The 16,982-nt window shown below is 39.7% G+C and overlaps 1 protein-coding gene across 10 annotated transcripts in view; it reads right to left on the bottom strand.

Moving 5' to 3' along the window:
- The window catches only part of APBB2 (amyloid beta precursor protein binding family B member 2), a 384,721-nt gene that overhangs the window by 252,271 nt on the left and 115,468 nt on the right, over positions 1–16,982 (bottom strand). The window contains exon 4 of one of the 10 annotated variants that reach the window (XM_086705179.1): positions 14,524–14,608. The exons of the other annotated variants lie outside the window; for them this stretch is intronic. The gene's annotated coding sequence lies outside the window, so the exon portion shown is untranslated. The remainder of the gene's footprint in view (positions 1–14,523; positions 14,609–16,982) is intronic. 10 annotated transcript variants of the gene reach the window in all.

Here is a 16,982-nt window from a genome sequence, read left to right as displayed (position 1 = left end):
TGACACAGTACAACTACGGTTTCTGTTAGTTGTGCAGAACGAGATTATACACACCCTGTAAAGAAGGCTGATAAAATAAATGCAGAGCCTGAGGTGTGCATGTAATTTCCCTGCCTGTGGTGTTATTTCATAAAGACCTGCCAAGGGATCAATTCCTCAGTCACAGAAGTCAGGCTATAAATCACCTTGGAAGAAATTAATTGTATTTCAGTTGGTGATGTGAATGCCACCTCAAATTCTATCACCTGCCGAAACATCTTTACCCTATATTCGTCTGTGCAGTCAGTTCCCATGAAATATCTAATGGCCTCTAAAACAAGAGTTTCATTCCACAGTTGTCCAAGTGAATTATACTGCGCTCACACAGTGTTTTGAAAAGCTGAGATAAATTCATCTCAGTTAATCCCGGATTCAGTCCCCCCACCTTGTTTCATTTGGGGATCGCAATGGACAGTGACTCCACACAGCAATATGTGTGTGTTAGCAAAGTAAATACATAATCTAATTAGCACAGTGCTGTAAACAACAAGGGATAGTTCTGCTATTTAGGTTTCAGAAATGAAAAGAGAGAAGAAATCAGTCCCAAGATTTCCCAATAAATCAGTCTCAAAAGCTGTTTCCAAGACTACCTTTTTGAGAAATTTAAAAGTAAGGGCCAGTTTTTTATGCACAAGTGCAAAGGAGGCAAATTCATAGCTAGCTAATGAAACTCAAAATGGTGGAGCCATAAACGGCTATTTGCAAAACAGAGTCATTGTATCCAAAGCCTGACTTAATATTTAGGTATATAGAAGGATCTCTTTGTTTTTCCCCCCTCTGCAATGACTTCAGAGATCATCCAGAAATTTACGAAGAGGGGTTTTATTTTGTTTTGTGTAGGTTCTAGTTCCATCCATTATATGTTTATATTTTTACTCTAAGATTCTCCATTGGATTATATAATCTCACAAATATTTTCTTAACCTGAATTTGTTTTTACTAAACAAATATGGCAAGATGTAATTAAAATAGCACTGACTTCACCAATATCACAGAATGTAAACTGACAGCTAATGAAGTTCTATGGAAAGTATAAAATGGTGGAAAAAAGTAACTGAAAGCACGTCAGATGAGCCACCAATCCTTCAACACTTACTACAAACACAGCAGTCTGTAATAGGTGTGGAACAGAAGTGAGGCATGTGACACAGTCACTGGCCACCGGAGCTTAGCATATTCATGCAACAGGACACATGGATCTATGAACAAACACTGGATCAGAGACCTCCTGGAAAGATTTAGACTTTAAGGAAAAGAAGTTGGATAAATCAGATGGGGTCATATTCTGTCAGATTATTAAGTCTATTATACATTTTATTTTTAAAAATTTTATGCGACATGAATATGTCCACACCTCTTATGTCATAAAGAATACCAATCAACAATGCTGTCAAAGCCAATTTCATGCAACTAAGGTAATTTACCACATCTTGCCAACATCGCTCATCATATTGCAGTATTTATTTTTGACCAGTCTGAGTCTCCCACTAGACTACGAGATATTACAGGTCATAGAGGTGTCCTACTGAACTTTTAATGCTTAGTCTTGGCAACTACTGAATACATGATAATCCATTACATTGTTGATGCTGAATCAATGAATGAATGAATGAATGAATGAATGGTGTTATAAGAGTAGCTGTTTATTTGGTAATTTATCTGAATACAAAGATTGGTTATTCTTTTTTAAAAAAATTTTTATAAAGGTTTATTTATTTTTGATAGAAAGAGCATGGGCAGGAGAGAGGGAGAGAAAGAGGGAGACACAGAATCCGAAGCAAGCTCCAGGCTCTGAGCTGTCAGCACAGAGCCCGATGCAGGGCTCGAACCCACAAACTGTGAGATCATGACCTGAGCTGAAGTCAGACTGATTCTTGACCACAAAATAGTTCAGGAGGCTTCTACAAAGTTACATTTCATTAAGAAAATGGTGGGGGCGCCTGGGTGGCGCAGTCGGTTAAGCGTCCGACTTCGGCCAGGTCACGATCTCGCGGTCCGTGAGTTCGAGCCCCGCATCAGGCTCTGGGCTGATGGCTCAGAGCCTGGAGCCTGTTTCCGATGCTGTGTCTCCCTCTCTCTCTGCCCCTTCCCTGTTCATGCTCTGTCTCTCTCTGTCCCAAAAAAAATAAATAAACGTTGAAAAAAAAATTAGAAAAAAAAAAGAAAATGGTGAAAAATTAAAAATCAAAAAGTATGTTAGAGGTATTCATTGAAGCATTATTCATTATAGGAAAAATAACATTCTGAATTTTAAGTAGGTAAAGTGCTGTTCTATGATGGTCAACCACTCAATAGATTATGGTGCTATTAAAAATGACAAATATGAAGGCCTACAACAGAGGAAAATTAAAATCCAACACAAATAAAAAACGTTTTAATGGTGGAAAGCTGAAAGATTTTCCTTTAGGATCACAAGGATGCCCACTTTTGCCACTTCTGTTCAACATAGTATTCTCAGTCCTAACCAGAGCAATTAGGCAAGAAAAAGAAATAAAAAGCATCCATTGTAAAGAAATCAATAAAAATATCTCCACTTGCAGATGACATGAAAACCCATCACAGATGCAGAATAGCCTAAAGATTCTACAAAAAACAGTTCAAACGAATAAATGAATTCAGCAAAGTCACAAGGTATAAAATCAACACACAAACATCATTTGTGTTTCTATACACTAACAGTGGGCAATCCAAAATGGAAATTAAGACAATTCTATTTATAATAGCATCAAAAGGAATAAAGTATTTAGAAATAAACTTAACCAACACAAAAGATGTAAACACTGAGAACTACAAAATGTAGTCTGAAAGAAATTAGAGTCAAATAAATAGGACATCCTGTGTTCACAGATTAGAAGATTTAACTGTCAAGATATCACTACTACCCAAAGTAATACAGATTCAATGCAATCCTTATCAAAACTCCAATGACACTTTTGCAGAAATAGAAAAATCTGTACATACTGTCTCTTGTAATAAACTTAAAGGGTGAATCACTACAAGTTACCAACAAACACTTAAAATTAAACTATGAAGTAATATTTTGAACATCACACATTGGAAGCTACTATTCAGATCCAGAGAGGATCCAACACTTAAAATAGAATGGCATCGGGGCACCTGGTGGCTCAGTCAGTTAAGCATCCGACTTTGGTTCAGGTCATGATCTCGTGGTTTGTGAGTTCAAGCCCTGCATCGGGCTCTGTGCTGACAGCTCAGAGCCTGGAGCCTGCTTCAGATTCTGTGTCTCCGCCTCTCTCTGCTCCTCCCCTGCTCACGCTCTGTCTCTCTCTGTCTCTCAGTACTAAAGAAACATTAAAAAAAAATTGTATTACAATAGAGTGGCATCGGGTTACTAGAGGGAAGGTGGGAGGAATGGGTTAAATAGGTGATGGCTATTAAGGAGGGCACTTCTTGTGATGAGCACTGGGTGTTGTATGTAAGTGATGAATCACTAAATTCTACACTTGAAACTAATATTACACTGTATGTTAAATAACTGGAATTTAAATAAAAATTTTGAAAACAATAAAGTACTTGTTTTAAAATGAAAAAAAAATAAAACAAAACAGAGTGGCATCATCACCAATATTCAGGCTGACAATGGACCAAATTCATGACCTTTCACATGAGGCGATCACAGAGGAGACTTGGTACGTCGTCCTATCAGAAAAGAAGTCTGTCATTGCACTTGAAAAACATACCAACAGGATAGTATAATATCAAGTGATGGGAGGAATAGCCTTCTCTAGCAACAGATGCCTGGGTCTCCACTAAACAGCCACAGTCACAAACCAGAGCGGTGTTAAGAATGGTAACCACTATCATCAGATACTGACAGGCTGAATCCGTTCAAATATTTGCACTGTGTACTTTTAGGAGTTATTATAGATTAACAGAATTTCAGGTTGACAGTTAAAAATCACAGTACATATGAAAACCATTTTATGGATAAGAAAATGAGTACCCAAGGAAGAGCTCCCTATATGTACCTCAAAATCATATAATAACTAGCAGGTGGCAAAACCAAGACTAGAACCCAGATTGCCAGGGTTTCTCCATCTTCCCTAATGAAATTCCTGAAGAACCACCTTAGCCTGTTGGCAGAAAAGGTTTCTATGCAAAACAATTGTTTCCCAGTTTTATTGAGACAGTACTGACATATGACATTGTCCTAGTCCAAGGTATACAACATAATGGTTTGATATATGTATGTATCAAAAAATGGTCACCACAGTAAGTTACAAATCCAGCCACCACACAGTCACAAATTTTTTCCTTGTGGTGAGAACTTTTAAGATCTATTCTCTTACCAACTTTCAAACAGACAACAAGTATTGTTAAGTATAGTCACCAAACTGTACATTACACCCCTAGAACTTACTTATCTTGTAATTGAAAGTTGGTACCTTTTGATTACCTTCACCCATTTCCCCCACCTCCCTACCTACGGCAACCTCAGGCAACCACCGTATCTCTGTTTCTATAAGTTTGGAGGTGTTTTTCTGGATTCCATATATAAGTAATATCATATGGTATTTGTCTTTCTCTCCCTGACTTACTTGGCCATCAAGGTCCACTGTTGTAAATGGCAGAATTTCCTTCTTTTTTTATGGCTGGGTAATATTCCATCGTATACACACCATGGTTTCTTTATCCATTCAGTCACTAATGGACACTTAGGTTGCTTCTATGTCTTGGCTATTGTAAATAATACAATCAATGAACATGGGGGTGCAGGTATCTCTTCTAGATAGGATTTCATTTCCTTCAAATACATACCCACAAATGGAGCTGCTTAATCATATGGTAGTTCTATTTTTAATTTTTAAAGGAACCTCCATACTGTTTTCCATAGTGGCTACACCACTATTAATTACATTGTAAATTAATGTACATTAATTTACATTCCCACCAACAGCGCACAAGGACCCCTTTTCTCCACACATCCCTACCAACACTCGTTATCTCTGGTCTTTTTAACAATGTCAATGTCTCACATTCTAAAACATGTGAGGTAATCACAAAACAATTTCTTGATGACTCTTAACTGCATCAGTATACGTAAACCACCTCACCCCAACTCCAGGAAAGGAACCTCCTAGGATTATATGGAAGCTTCCAAATGATACTGGACTTTTTGATAGCTGGATGTCACCAGCCCATCCCTAGGGAAAGGGGTTAGGTCTGCCTTATGCAAGGGAGACTTCCCAACATCAATTATCCTGGGAAAAGGCAGAGCCTGAGATAAGAAATGGGAATGAGCACGGAAAGACTTGACAGAAGGAAAACGGAAACCCTCCCTCTTCTAAGGCCTCAATCTCTTTGATGCCCAGACGCTACATTCAGATGTGCTGACAGTCCTTTCTGGGAATGAGAAGTGGTGGTCTCTACAGACAGATAGCCTTGTAGAAGGCCTGGTAAGGCTGTACTTAGGCCTGCCATATCTGGTAGCCAATTTCATGGGACTCTCTGGGTTTTGTTAAAAGTCGTAAATTCAGGGGCGCCTGGGTGGCTCAGTCGGTTACGCATCTGACTTTGGCTCAGGTCACAATCTCACGGTTCGTGAGTTGGAGCCCCACGTCAGGCACTGTGCTGACAGCTCAGAGCCTGGAGCCTGCTTCGGATTCTGCGTCTCCCTCTCTCTCTGACCCTCCCCTACTCGCACTCTGTGTGTGTGTGCGCACGTGTGTGTGTCTCTCTCAAAAATAGACATTAAAAAAAAGTCATAAATTCAACTTTTGTCTGCTGTAGGTAGGTAATTAAAGGCACGTTTCCAGACTAGGGGTGGAGCGGAAAACAGGAAGGCAGAGCTAGCACAGTGCTGGCAGCAATGATCAGCAAGGCCCTCAAAGAACACAGGAAGCTTTAAGACAGGAATCCGAGGCATGAACGCTAGGCTCACCAGTCAAATGAAGATGGTGTCCTTTCTTGATCAGGGGAGCTCAGAAGAGGGGGCATTAATTTGTAACTAGGAGACACAATGTGTTTCCTTGCAAATCATCACAGATTAAACACGGGTTTCTCAGTACCAACCACACATACTAATAATTCAATGGCTGAGCACTCTAATGACCATCCAGAATGTTTACAGTCAGCATCCATTCTGACTGGCCAGACACTGGGTGTTAACTAGTTTGAGTCTCACCCTTCCAACAATAACACCTGTGTCTCCAACCTCAGTATCTGCTATTGATTCCTCAGCCTGGAAGAAAACTATTTTTGTGTTAGATGCTTACAGTTTGCCCCAGATGCAGGAATGAATAAACATCCTATTAATAAACCCTAAGCAATAATCATTAGTCCCATTTTATAGGCTAGAAAATTGAGGCTCAGAGAAAGAGTTCACCCCCAGATAGCCAGTGGCAGAGTCAGAATTTAATTCTAAAACAACTGAGTTTTAGAATTCTAGAGATACAATCCCTCTACTCTGGAAAGTTACCCTCCTACAAAAGATAACGTTGCAGGGAACAAGAAACTATGGGACTTGAAGGCAAATGTACCACCGTCTCATAAAATACTAATAGAGAAAAGAGGCTGGCCATAACATTATTTTAATCCTCCACCAAACTCTCATACCACAATCATCGTCAAGAATTACCTGAGTACCTCAAGCTTTTACATATATCTGTATGGCAATATGTTAGTCTGTTTCTTCAGAGCCAAATATATGAACTATAAAACCAATTTAATCCTATTTATCAAGAGAGAAACCTCAAAATACATTCTATTAAAGCCTTGGGAGTCCCTACGTAAATGTCTCATTTGATTAAAATATTACCACCATTTTCAAAAAAAGACACAATTTAACAGTAAATTTAAGGGGAAAAATATGAATTTTACTATTTTCCCTCCAGCCATTTCTTTAAACCTCTGACAAATCCTCTGTTCTAAGAAATGATTTCTTTTACTTTCTACTTAGAGAACAAATGAAAATGCATCTGAATGAAATTACCACTGCTGTGGAAACAGTGAGATGCTAAATCAAAACTAGCGATGATGACAAGATTTTCTCGAATGAGGCCAGATTCCCTAAACACAACCCATCATCGTAATAACCTTTAAATGCCCTTTCTCATATGGCTACACCAGCCATTAGTTGGAATGAAAGTTCATTTTGTCAAAATCAGGTTATTTTGCTCAACATCTGATTCTCTTCAGTTACCACTCATCAGTCTTTCTACTTATTATAAGAGATCAGACACTAATCTAACATGTAATTTTACTGGTACTACATCTCCATTAGTTGAATTCATCAAAGTAGTCTGAAGGCTGTAAGATTCCCTTTTTTAATTTTTTTTTTCACGTTTATTTATTTTTGAGACAGAGAGAGACAGAGCATGAACAGGGAGGGGCAGAGTGAGAGGGAGACACAGAATCCGAAACAGGCCAGGCTCTGAGCGGTCAGCACAGAGCCCGACGCGGGGCTCGAACTCACGGACCGTGAGATGATGACCTGAGCTGAAGTCAGACGCTTAACCGACCGAGCCACCCAGGCGCCCCAAGATTTCCTTTTTTAAGAGAGAATTTTTTTTTAAAGTTTATTGATTTTGGGAGTGAGAGTGCATGTAAGCAGAGGAGAGGCAGAGAGAGGGAGGGAGAGAATGAATCCCAAGCAGGCTCTGCACTGTCAGCACAGAGCCCAAGGTGGGACTTGAACTCATTAACCATAAGATCATGACCGAGATCAAGAGTCAGACACTCAAGTGAGTGAGCCACCCAGGCACCCCAAGGCTGTAAGATTTCTGTTTAAAGACACAGAATGTCACCAAAGTCCCTCAGTTGGGTGGCTGTTTAATTTCCCATCCAAACCAGGACACATGACAGTGAAGGGGGCATTATCAAAACAACAACAGGAAACAGGCAGATTCACGACAGTCCCAGCAAACGGACACATATGGCCACCCAACTTGCTAAAGAACCAAACACCATACTTAAAAACCTAAAGTCTTAAAAACTGAAATCAAGACCATGGCAGGAAAGGGGCATAGAGGGCTTATGTGAAAAGAAGGTCAGAGCACCAAGTCAGATCAAGAGAAGTCTTTCTCAAGCACCCAAACCCAATGGCATTTCCATGGGAGCATAGTTCCTCCCACCTTGATTAAAACAGTTTGTATATGTGGCTTAAGTCCGTCACATGCCATGTGCTCTCCTTGCTTATTTCTTGGTTTATTTTATTGCCATCACACTCCTCCTTGATATTACCTTAACTTATGCCCCCCTTCCTCGGAGACTCCTGTCCCCTCTTCTCCCTATTTTATTTTCCATCCCTGAGCCAATCAACCAGAATTACTGGGTATTTGCTACATATGAGGTATTGTGCTAAGGACCTCCTACATGAAATGAATTCAAAGCTGAATTAGATACAGTCTTTGCCAGGTAACTGTCCAAATTTTTGTTTGCAACACTTTGTTTAAAACTCAATACAGTTTCACCCCAATCTCTGTTTCTGCATATCCTAAACAGCTCAAGCGGGGAGTAGAATCCCAAAGTAGTCTACCAAAGCCTCCTCCCTGTTCATTTGTAGATAATTTAGTATGTGCACTGATGTAAAAGAATAATAAACTATTTTCACTAGGTGTCAAAATGTCTACATCTTAAAAAAATTTACAAAAGCTCCCTCACCCAAGACACACTTGCATCCCTATTTCCGCCATAAAACTGGTGATGGACTCATGATGTCTTGCCTGCCAGTGACTTTCCAGCAACTTGTAGAGTTTCCGGCACAAAACAGGCACTCAATAAATATCTATGGAGTAAATGAAGGAATGCGGGGCTCGTGGTTAACTACTGTTTTCCTGATTCCAACTCCTTACCATTTTTGCTCCGTTGATTATCTCCTCTTAAATGGCAGCCCCATTAGAGTAACAGCTTTGAGATCAACCCAAATCCCCAGATCAGATTCCCAGCCACTGAATAGCAATGTAACCCTGAGCAAGGTTTCTAATCATTCTCTATGCTTTATTTTTCTTACGTCTAAAATAATACTAATCATTCTAGACACCTTATTTTTCTTATCTATTAAATAGAGATAGCACCATCCAGTTTGCAAGTTCTTTGTGGAATCTGTGAGATTTGAAAAATGAGTTACATAAAGGGTCCAGCCAGAACCCAAGAAATGTGTATTGAATGAAAGCATACATTGCCATTCCATTCTGTGGCTCCAGATCAAAATGTAACCATCAAAATCTAATTTGCTGAAGCTGAGCTTCATTCAAACAACAGGTACGCATCAAGAGCTGTAACACACAACTGAAGTCTGTCTGCTGTTGAACATCAAAGGAGGAGTTTAACATCTGCTTTTAAATGCAGGAAAACAACAATTAGTTCACAAGTAAAAGGGAAAGATATATGATCCAACTTTATTTTCCCTACCAAAGTATCCAAGTATTAAGGGCTTACCAGCTTATGGCAGGCTGAAGCTCTATTGCAGGAGTCATACACTGGGGGAAGGTAACCCAGGAAATGGTTTTTAAATTCAGCATTTATTGATAACTCACGCTTCTCCTCGTCAAGAATGTCCAGGCGAAGTGTGCCCTTACTCTTTTTTTTTTTTTTTTTTTAAAGTTTACTTACTTATTTTGAGTGTGAGAGAGAGAGAGCTCTGAAGGGGCAGAGAGAAAGGGAAAGCGAGAGAGATTCCCCAGCAGGCTCCATACCATCAGCACAGAGCCCAATGTGGGGCTTGAACTCATGAACCGTGAGATCATGACCTGAGCTGAAATCAAGAGTCGGTCACTTAACTGACTGAGACATCCAGGCGCCCCTACTCTTTTTTTTTTTTTTTTTAATGTTTATTTATTTGAGGGGGGGGAGAACGAGCAGGGGAGGGACAGAGAGAAAGTGAGACACAGAATCCGAAGCAGGCTCCAGGCTGAGCTGTCAGAACACAGCCCGGCATGGGGCTCGAACTCACGAGCCGTGAGATCATGACCTGAGCCAAAGTTGGACGCTTAACCAACTGAGCCACCAGGCGCCCCTGCCCTTATTTTAAAGTGCAAAACAAAGCAGTCAAAAACCACAAGAACAAGATTGGATCTGAAGGGTATTTTTATCCAACTTGCTTGCTTTTCCAGCGATCTCAAATATAAAACCTCAAAGGAGAATAACATCACGAGTCTTTGTGCAACTTCGCATTTATGGAAGAAAACCAACTCTGTGACAGACAGGCACACGCTTGTTTTTGCTGCACGGCAATGTTTTGAGACCCGTTCTGCCGCTATTTCACTTCCCTTCAGGCTCAAGAGTGGCCGCTGGGAAGAAGAAGGTCCCTTGTGCTCTATTTCCAGCACACCTGAACTTCTAGCCTACTGAGGCCATGAGAGCTATTTACAGACCTTTCCTTCCTCTTTTCCAGTAACGGTGGCAGAAGCGAGCTATGAAACTTCCCTGGGGTTTGGTTTCCTTTTTCCCAGCTCACTTATGCTACTCTCCTGGAAGATGAAAGAAACTCCAGAGTTTTTCAAAGTCCCGAGGCAATGCTGATCTCAAATAACATTTTCTTTTTTTAAAAAAGCCATCATTTCCTACTCTCCTAGGGCATACAGAGCATGAAGCAAAGCCTAAAATCCCTCCTTAGAGTTCACAAAAGCAAATGTAGTAGTTACAAGAACGTGAACTCTGGTTTAAAAACAGCAAAGGGTCATCCTGGGCTACACATGGGCTGTAACACTGAAATGTCAAATTCCAGCCCATAACCTCACAATTTTGGCCTTTAAACAGTATCTGAGCAAAAGTGGCTCTCATCCAAATGTACATTTTTTTCCCCACTAAACTCCCAATGAACCAGGCACATGAACCAATTACCACAGCCTTGTCTCTTCGCCATCTTCATTTATACATACTTGCTCGCCAAGAACCATGGAGTTCAGAAACCAAGAAAACAGGATGCGAACATAGGTAGTCTGACCCCGGGGCCTCTGCTCATCTGCTCTGAACTAGGAAAACACTTCTATTTGTTGTCTAAATCTGAGTCAGTCCAGGACCAAACAAGAGTGACTATCAGCACAAGGGTTTCATGAGTTTTTGCAAACTGAGGTCCCTACCTGCATGAATGACAGTGTAACATTTTTTATGGACTCATAAATATCATTTAAGACATTTGAGTGGTTGTACCTGCCCCGACAGTGAAGCAGCAGGCACAGATTTAAGCTTCCAAAACGGACTCGCCGTAAGTACATTTTAGTCTTGGCCTCAGTGTTTGATGGCAAGTCACAAATTATTTCTCAGAGAAAAATGGCAATTAGGAATTGCCTGAAACTTTAGCAATCAATCTAGACGTCAAATTAAAATCCAATGACTCCTTTGTACATTCTACTTAACCATAACTGCAACTGAAGCTTTACATATATAATAAAAAAATTATTGAATTTTAGGAGACGGAAAAACCGTAAGAGGCTATTCATCTTATCAACATATATTTTATTAAGCAAAGAGTTATGAAAGACAAAGACAAAAAGTGAATGAGACTGGATCCCAGTCCTCAGAATCTTCCCATCTAGTAAATTAAACACAATAGTATGTAAATAACTATGACCCAATTCAAACAGATAAAATCAGAATATGTTATCAGAGGGACTCAGGCAGGGTATTAAGGGAGTTCAACATACAGAAAAGATCACTTCTAAGCACAGCATAGTCATTAAGAGCATAAACATGAGAGTCACAGAGACCCAGGTTTGAATCTTATCTATACCACTCTCTAGCTGTGTGGAATTAGACAAGTTATTTAACCTCCCTGAGCCTCAGTTTCAAAATCTTTAAATAATAGGATAATAGCATCTCCCTCTTTGAAGTGATATGGCGGGGGGCGGGGGGGGGGGGGGGGGGGCTTGGGTAGCTCAGTTGGTTAAGTGTCCAACTCTTGATTTCAGCTCAGGTCATGAGCTCACCATTTGTGGGTTCGAGCTCCACATCTGGCTCTGGGCTTATAGTGTGGAGCCTGCTTGGGATTCTCTCTCTCTCCCTCTCTCTGCCCCTCCCCTGCTTGCTCTCTAAATAAATAAATAAATCTTTTAAGAAATCTTAAAAAAAAAAAAAGAATTGTTAAAGGATTAAGGAAAATAAAACCTAAGAAACCCTTACTACATGTCCCGCCACACTCTCGGGGTTAATTGCTAGCAATGGGTTCCAGTTTCTGACCCGCTATTTCTCCATCTTCTGTGTCTGGTTCTTTCTCTTACCAATGCCCCTTACCTGGTCTGTCCAAAGCCCTGCCAGATCCTATTATCAACTCTCCTTTAAAGATGAGGGGATAGGGGCGCCTGGGTGGCTCAGTAGGTTGAGCATCTGACTTCAGCTCAGGTCATGATCTCACAGCTCATGGGTTCAAGCCCCACATTGGGCTCTGTGCTGACAGCTTGGAGCCTGCTTCAGATTCTATGCTTCTCTCTCTCTGCCCCTAACCCACTCGCATTCTGTCTCTGTCTCTTTCAAAAATAAATAAACATTAAAAAAAATTTTAATAAACAAATAAAGATGAGGGGATAGACCTTGAGAATGGGGAATGTGCCCAATATCATACAGTTAGTAAAAAGACCACCATGTCTACCTCCAGACTCCTAGGCTTTAGGGTACATGGTTATTTCTTTGCCTAATCTCTCCTATTATTTTATAAGCAATTAAAAAGCAAGTAGAGCACTTTATTATGCAAATTTTAAAAGGTGCCTTCTCTAAGCAGTCCCAGACCCAAAAGCACACAGTTGAGTAAGTAACATGGCAGATGATTATCAGTCCCCACCACCCACCGCACACACGTTGCCCTTATGCAGTAAACAATCTGCACGACCTCACATGGCAACCCTGGTTCTCCAGTCTTCTCTTTTTCGGTGTATATGCCTGGCTGCCACCCAAGTGATCTTTTGTAAAAGTCCCATCTAATTATGAAATTTCTTCTACTTTAAAATGTTTATGAGAAGACCCTGGGGGAAGGGAAGGGGAAAAAATAGTTACAAGCAGAGAGGGAGGGAGGCAAACCATAAGAGACTCTTAAATACAGAGAACAAGAGCACATATTACACACTGTATGTTAGCCCATTTGACAATAAATTATATTTTAAAAATAAATAAATAAAATTTTGATGGCTATATATTGCTTAGAAACCCCAAGTCTCCAGTGTGGTACCCATGTGGCCCTCCTCTGGTACCAAGTCTCTTCAATTTCAGAGCCAACAGTGCTCTCCACTACGTCCCATACCCCAGCCGCAGTGGCGTTCTTGCTGCTCTCTGAACACGCCATGAACTTCCATTCGTCTGCACTTTGGCACGTGCTTTTCCTACAACTAGCTCCAACGACTCCTCCCCTTCCTCCCTATCTTCTAACTCAGCCGGCAAGACTTATTCCACTGCCAGCTCTTGCATGCAATAAAGACATTTCCCGATTGTTCCTTTCTCAGTGCACCCAAGGCATTTGTGAGTTGACATTCTCCACCAGTTCGTGGGAGTCAGGAGGATACTACACGGGCTTTGAATTGGATGGGCCAGAGTTAGAATCCTACCTCAAACATTTTCTAGCTGAGTGAAATGTGGACAAGTTACTTCCCCCACCCCGCCCTGCCCACCTAAATTTCAATAATTCCTACCCCAAGAATTACTGTGAAAATCAAATGCCTTAATGTTATGTCTTCCACACTGGTTCAGACCGTAGAGCCACTCTAAGGGCAGAATGCATAAAATCTCAATACACTTAATTGTATCATGTGAGCTAAGATCTTCTCTAGTAGGAAAAATTAAGACCACATTATATGTCTACAGGTTTTCAAATATAAAAAAAGTATATGTTTTTAAAATCATTGCTCAAAGTTTATCAACTAAATGCTTCTTATTTGTTTACCCTTTTTTTTCCCAATTTGTTTATTTAACCTAACAAGTAGTAGCAGATACCAAAAGTTCAAGAATAGGAGAACTTATAGGAGAAAAAAACTTAAAGATTAGAAGTTTCTATTTACAGACTTATTTTGGAGGGAATGGGTCAATAAATATCATTACTGAATTTTAGTAATCAAACACCTCATCTAAGTTCCACCCCACTGCTTGTCACATGGTACAGGCTGAATAAATGTTTATTTGAATCTGAATTCGAAACGCAGATTACATTCCTTGAAAGCAAGGGTATAACTCATTCATCTCTGAATAATGAGCTCCTACTACAGTGGCTGGCACATAGTAGTTGCTCAAGAAATGTTGATTTAATATATGAACTTACAACTGAGAAAGCATGCAAAGGTCTATAAAACATTGTGTCTCCAATTATTTTGGATTGCAATTTACCCCAATAAATCCTAGTCTACAGTCTATGAAATGCTCCTTTTGTACCCATCGCCACCTCATCTGAGATATTTAGAGTTTCTCGGGAGGGAGAAATATGTAGGTAGAAACCTTCCTTAGGCACAGAAATATTGATGAAGACAGCAGAGTGGGAGGAATATGTCACCTGCACTCTTGTCATATAACAAAGGAACCAAAGACACAACACGTTATACACAGTACCTGTCAGACAGTGACACTTCCAGTTTTGAGCACGTATTTACTCCTATGAGCCTCCTATCCAGAACGTGTCTGGTTACAGTAAACACTGTAGAGATTACAGAAGGTGAATCCTAGCCTTTCTGTTTGCAGATGAAAAACCTACACTATTATATTTCACATATTTATACTCCTTTGTAACTGAAAGCCAGGATGGCCTCCAATTAAACAAAAAGCTAAGATCCCATTGTTGTACTTTCACTAAAAAGGACATTGTAGATAAATATTTATTAGCATGGGAATTCATTACTTATTGGTAGGTGGAAAAGACAGGATACCAAACAATTTGAAGAACAGAATCCTCTTTCAGTACTGGCATAAAAATAAACATAATGTGCGTCAAATAGAACAGTAAACTAGAAGCTTTTTTTTTTTTTTTTTTACTTCTTTTAAAATAACCCATGGCTAATGTTTCAAAAAGTGCATCCATACTTTATAACCATGATAGACTCAAGTTAACAGAAATCTACCTGAAATAACAAATCAAATGCTTTTCTAATCACAAATGCAAGAAAGAAAAAATAAAAGTAGAGGCCACAGAGATGCTGAAAAGAAGTGTGGAGGTTAATCCAGGTTCTAGATTTTGCCCCAAAACTGTGCTTGCCTCCCCCCCACTGATACATTTAAGTACACCTTACAGTTTTCAAAGTACCGTCAGAAACATTCGCCTATGACTTTTGTCACTGTCAGAAAAGACTGCCTTCCTTCTCCCTTGCTCTGCCTCCCCCTTAACCTTGACTTCCATGTGAGTAGTTCTTCAGGCCTGGATTTACATACAGCATACTTATGCGTTATAACCTTCTTCTTTTCTTTTCTCTTTTCTTTTATTTTTTTAACCTAAAGGTCAATTATGAATGGCCTTCTGTGCATCGAAATATTCACCTATGACATCAGTTTAATAAGCAGGGATCTTTTTGCCATGGTCCCTCTGGTAACACGGGCTATCTTTAGCGTATTGGTGTGAATCAGAAGTCCTACAGATGCCTTGCCTCTACAAAATGGAAATACACCTTTTACAGCAATGGCACAAAGGGAATATTGTGGTATAATAGAAGGAAAATACCTCACCAGAGACTATGTTAAATTTTAAAGAGATGATAAATTATTTGAAAGGTGGTTTAAGTAGCTTACTTTCTGGGGGTAAATTATATTTCCAATCTAAACATCAAATACCTGGATCCTGAAGCCCAGAGAACTAATCTTTTGCCCTTTTCATTTCACTTCTGTGGACAGGCTGGTGACTTCCAACATAATCCTCTTTCAAATACCTTCCAAGATGGAATAATAAGTATACCACATAGGATTTCCTTTATGTTAAGGTTAATATGCGAATATTAAATTCAACCAAAATGAAGCCCATGAGAAAATGCATGTGCCTGACACAGCTGGTGCTCAGTAAAGGTTAGCAATTGTTATTATTATTATTAGCTAGTAATAATATACACTTCTATCAAGAATAAATCCCCCCAAGGGGAGCCTGGGTGGCTCAGTCGGTTGAATGTCCAACTTTGGCTCAGGTCATGGTCTTGCAGCGTGTGAGTTGGAGCCCCACATTGGGCTCTGTGTGGACAGTTCAGAGCCCGGAGCCTACTTCCAATTCTGTGTCTCCCTCTCTCTCTGCCCCTCCCTCGTTCGCATTCTCTCGAAAAATAAACATAAAACAAACTTTTTTGAAGAATAATTCCCCCAAAACGTGAATATTTACCCGCACGTTGTCCAAAAACTTAGAAATAGACAAAAGGCATTATCGGATGTGTTTTCAGGGCTAGTGCAGTATAGCAGCAGGTGTGTTCAAGGATTATTCACTAGGACTCTGTACCTTTGTTGGACTTCCTATTTACTATTGGTTCAGATATTTTACAATTTTGGAAAGGCAGATGTTAATTTACTGAAAGCTGATAACAACACAGATGATTCTTGTCTATTACCAATACAATACAAATGATCTCTGTTCCATAGAAAAGAAAACCCCAAAGGTTAGTTAATATCCCTGTAAAACATTAGCCAATTGTGCATCTAACCCAGTCATCTTATTCTAAGATTCTTTTTAAAAGCCTTCACAATGGGTCATATAAGCCTCTGTTGCTCAAACGCTCCTTAAATTGGCTTTATCATTTCACTGGCTCCCCTTTTAATTAATAAAATGAATACTTAAACATTTTTTTCAAATAAATAAAGTGCTATCATTTTTTTAAGTGCCACGGACAATAGTATTTCACTACAGCCAATATTTCACTGTAACATTAAAAAATGTTTTTGGAGAAAATTCTCAAAGTCCTTGCTTTCAGTGAATTTATACTGACAGCTCTTGCAAGTTACATGCATGGTGCGTGTGTGCTGTGCATGTGCGTAATAGTTTTTCAGTACAAATACCTTATTTAACCCCAAAAAGGTTTCATAATTAATTACCCTTACCTTATAAT

This window comes from Puma concolor, chromosome B1 (genome assembly GCF_028749965.1).
Source record: "Puma concolor isolate L17-30 chromosome B1, mPumCon1.1.hap2, whole genome shotgun sequence".
Lineage (NCBI taxonomy): Eukaryota > Metazoa > Chordata > Mammalia > Carnivora > Felidae > Puma > Puma concolor.
This window is presented reverse-complemented; position numbering and strand designations above follow the sequence as displayed.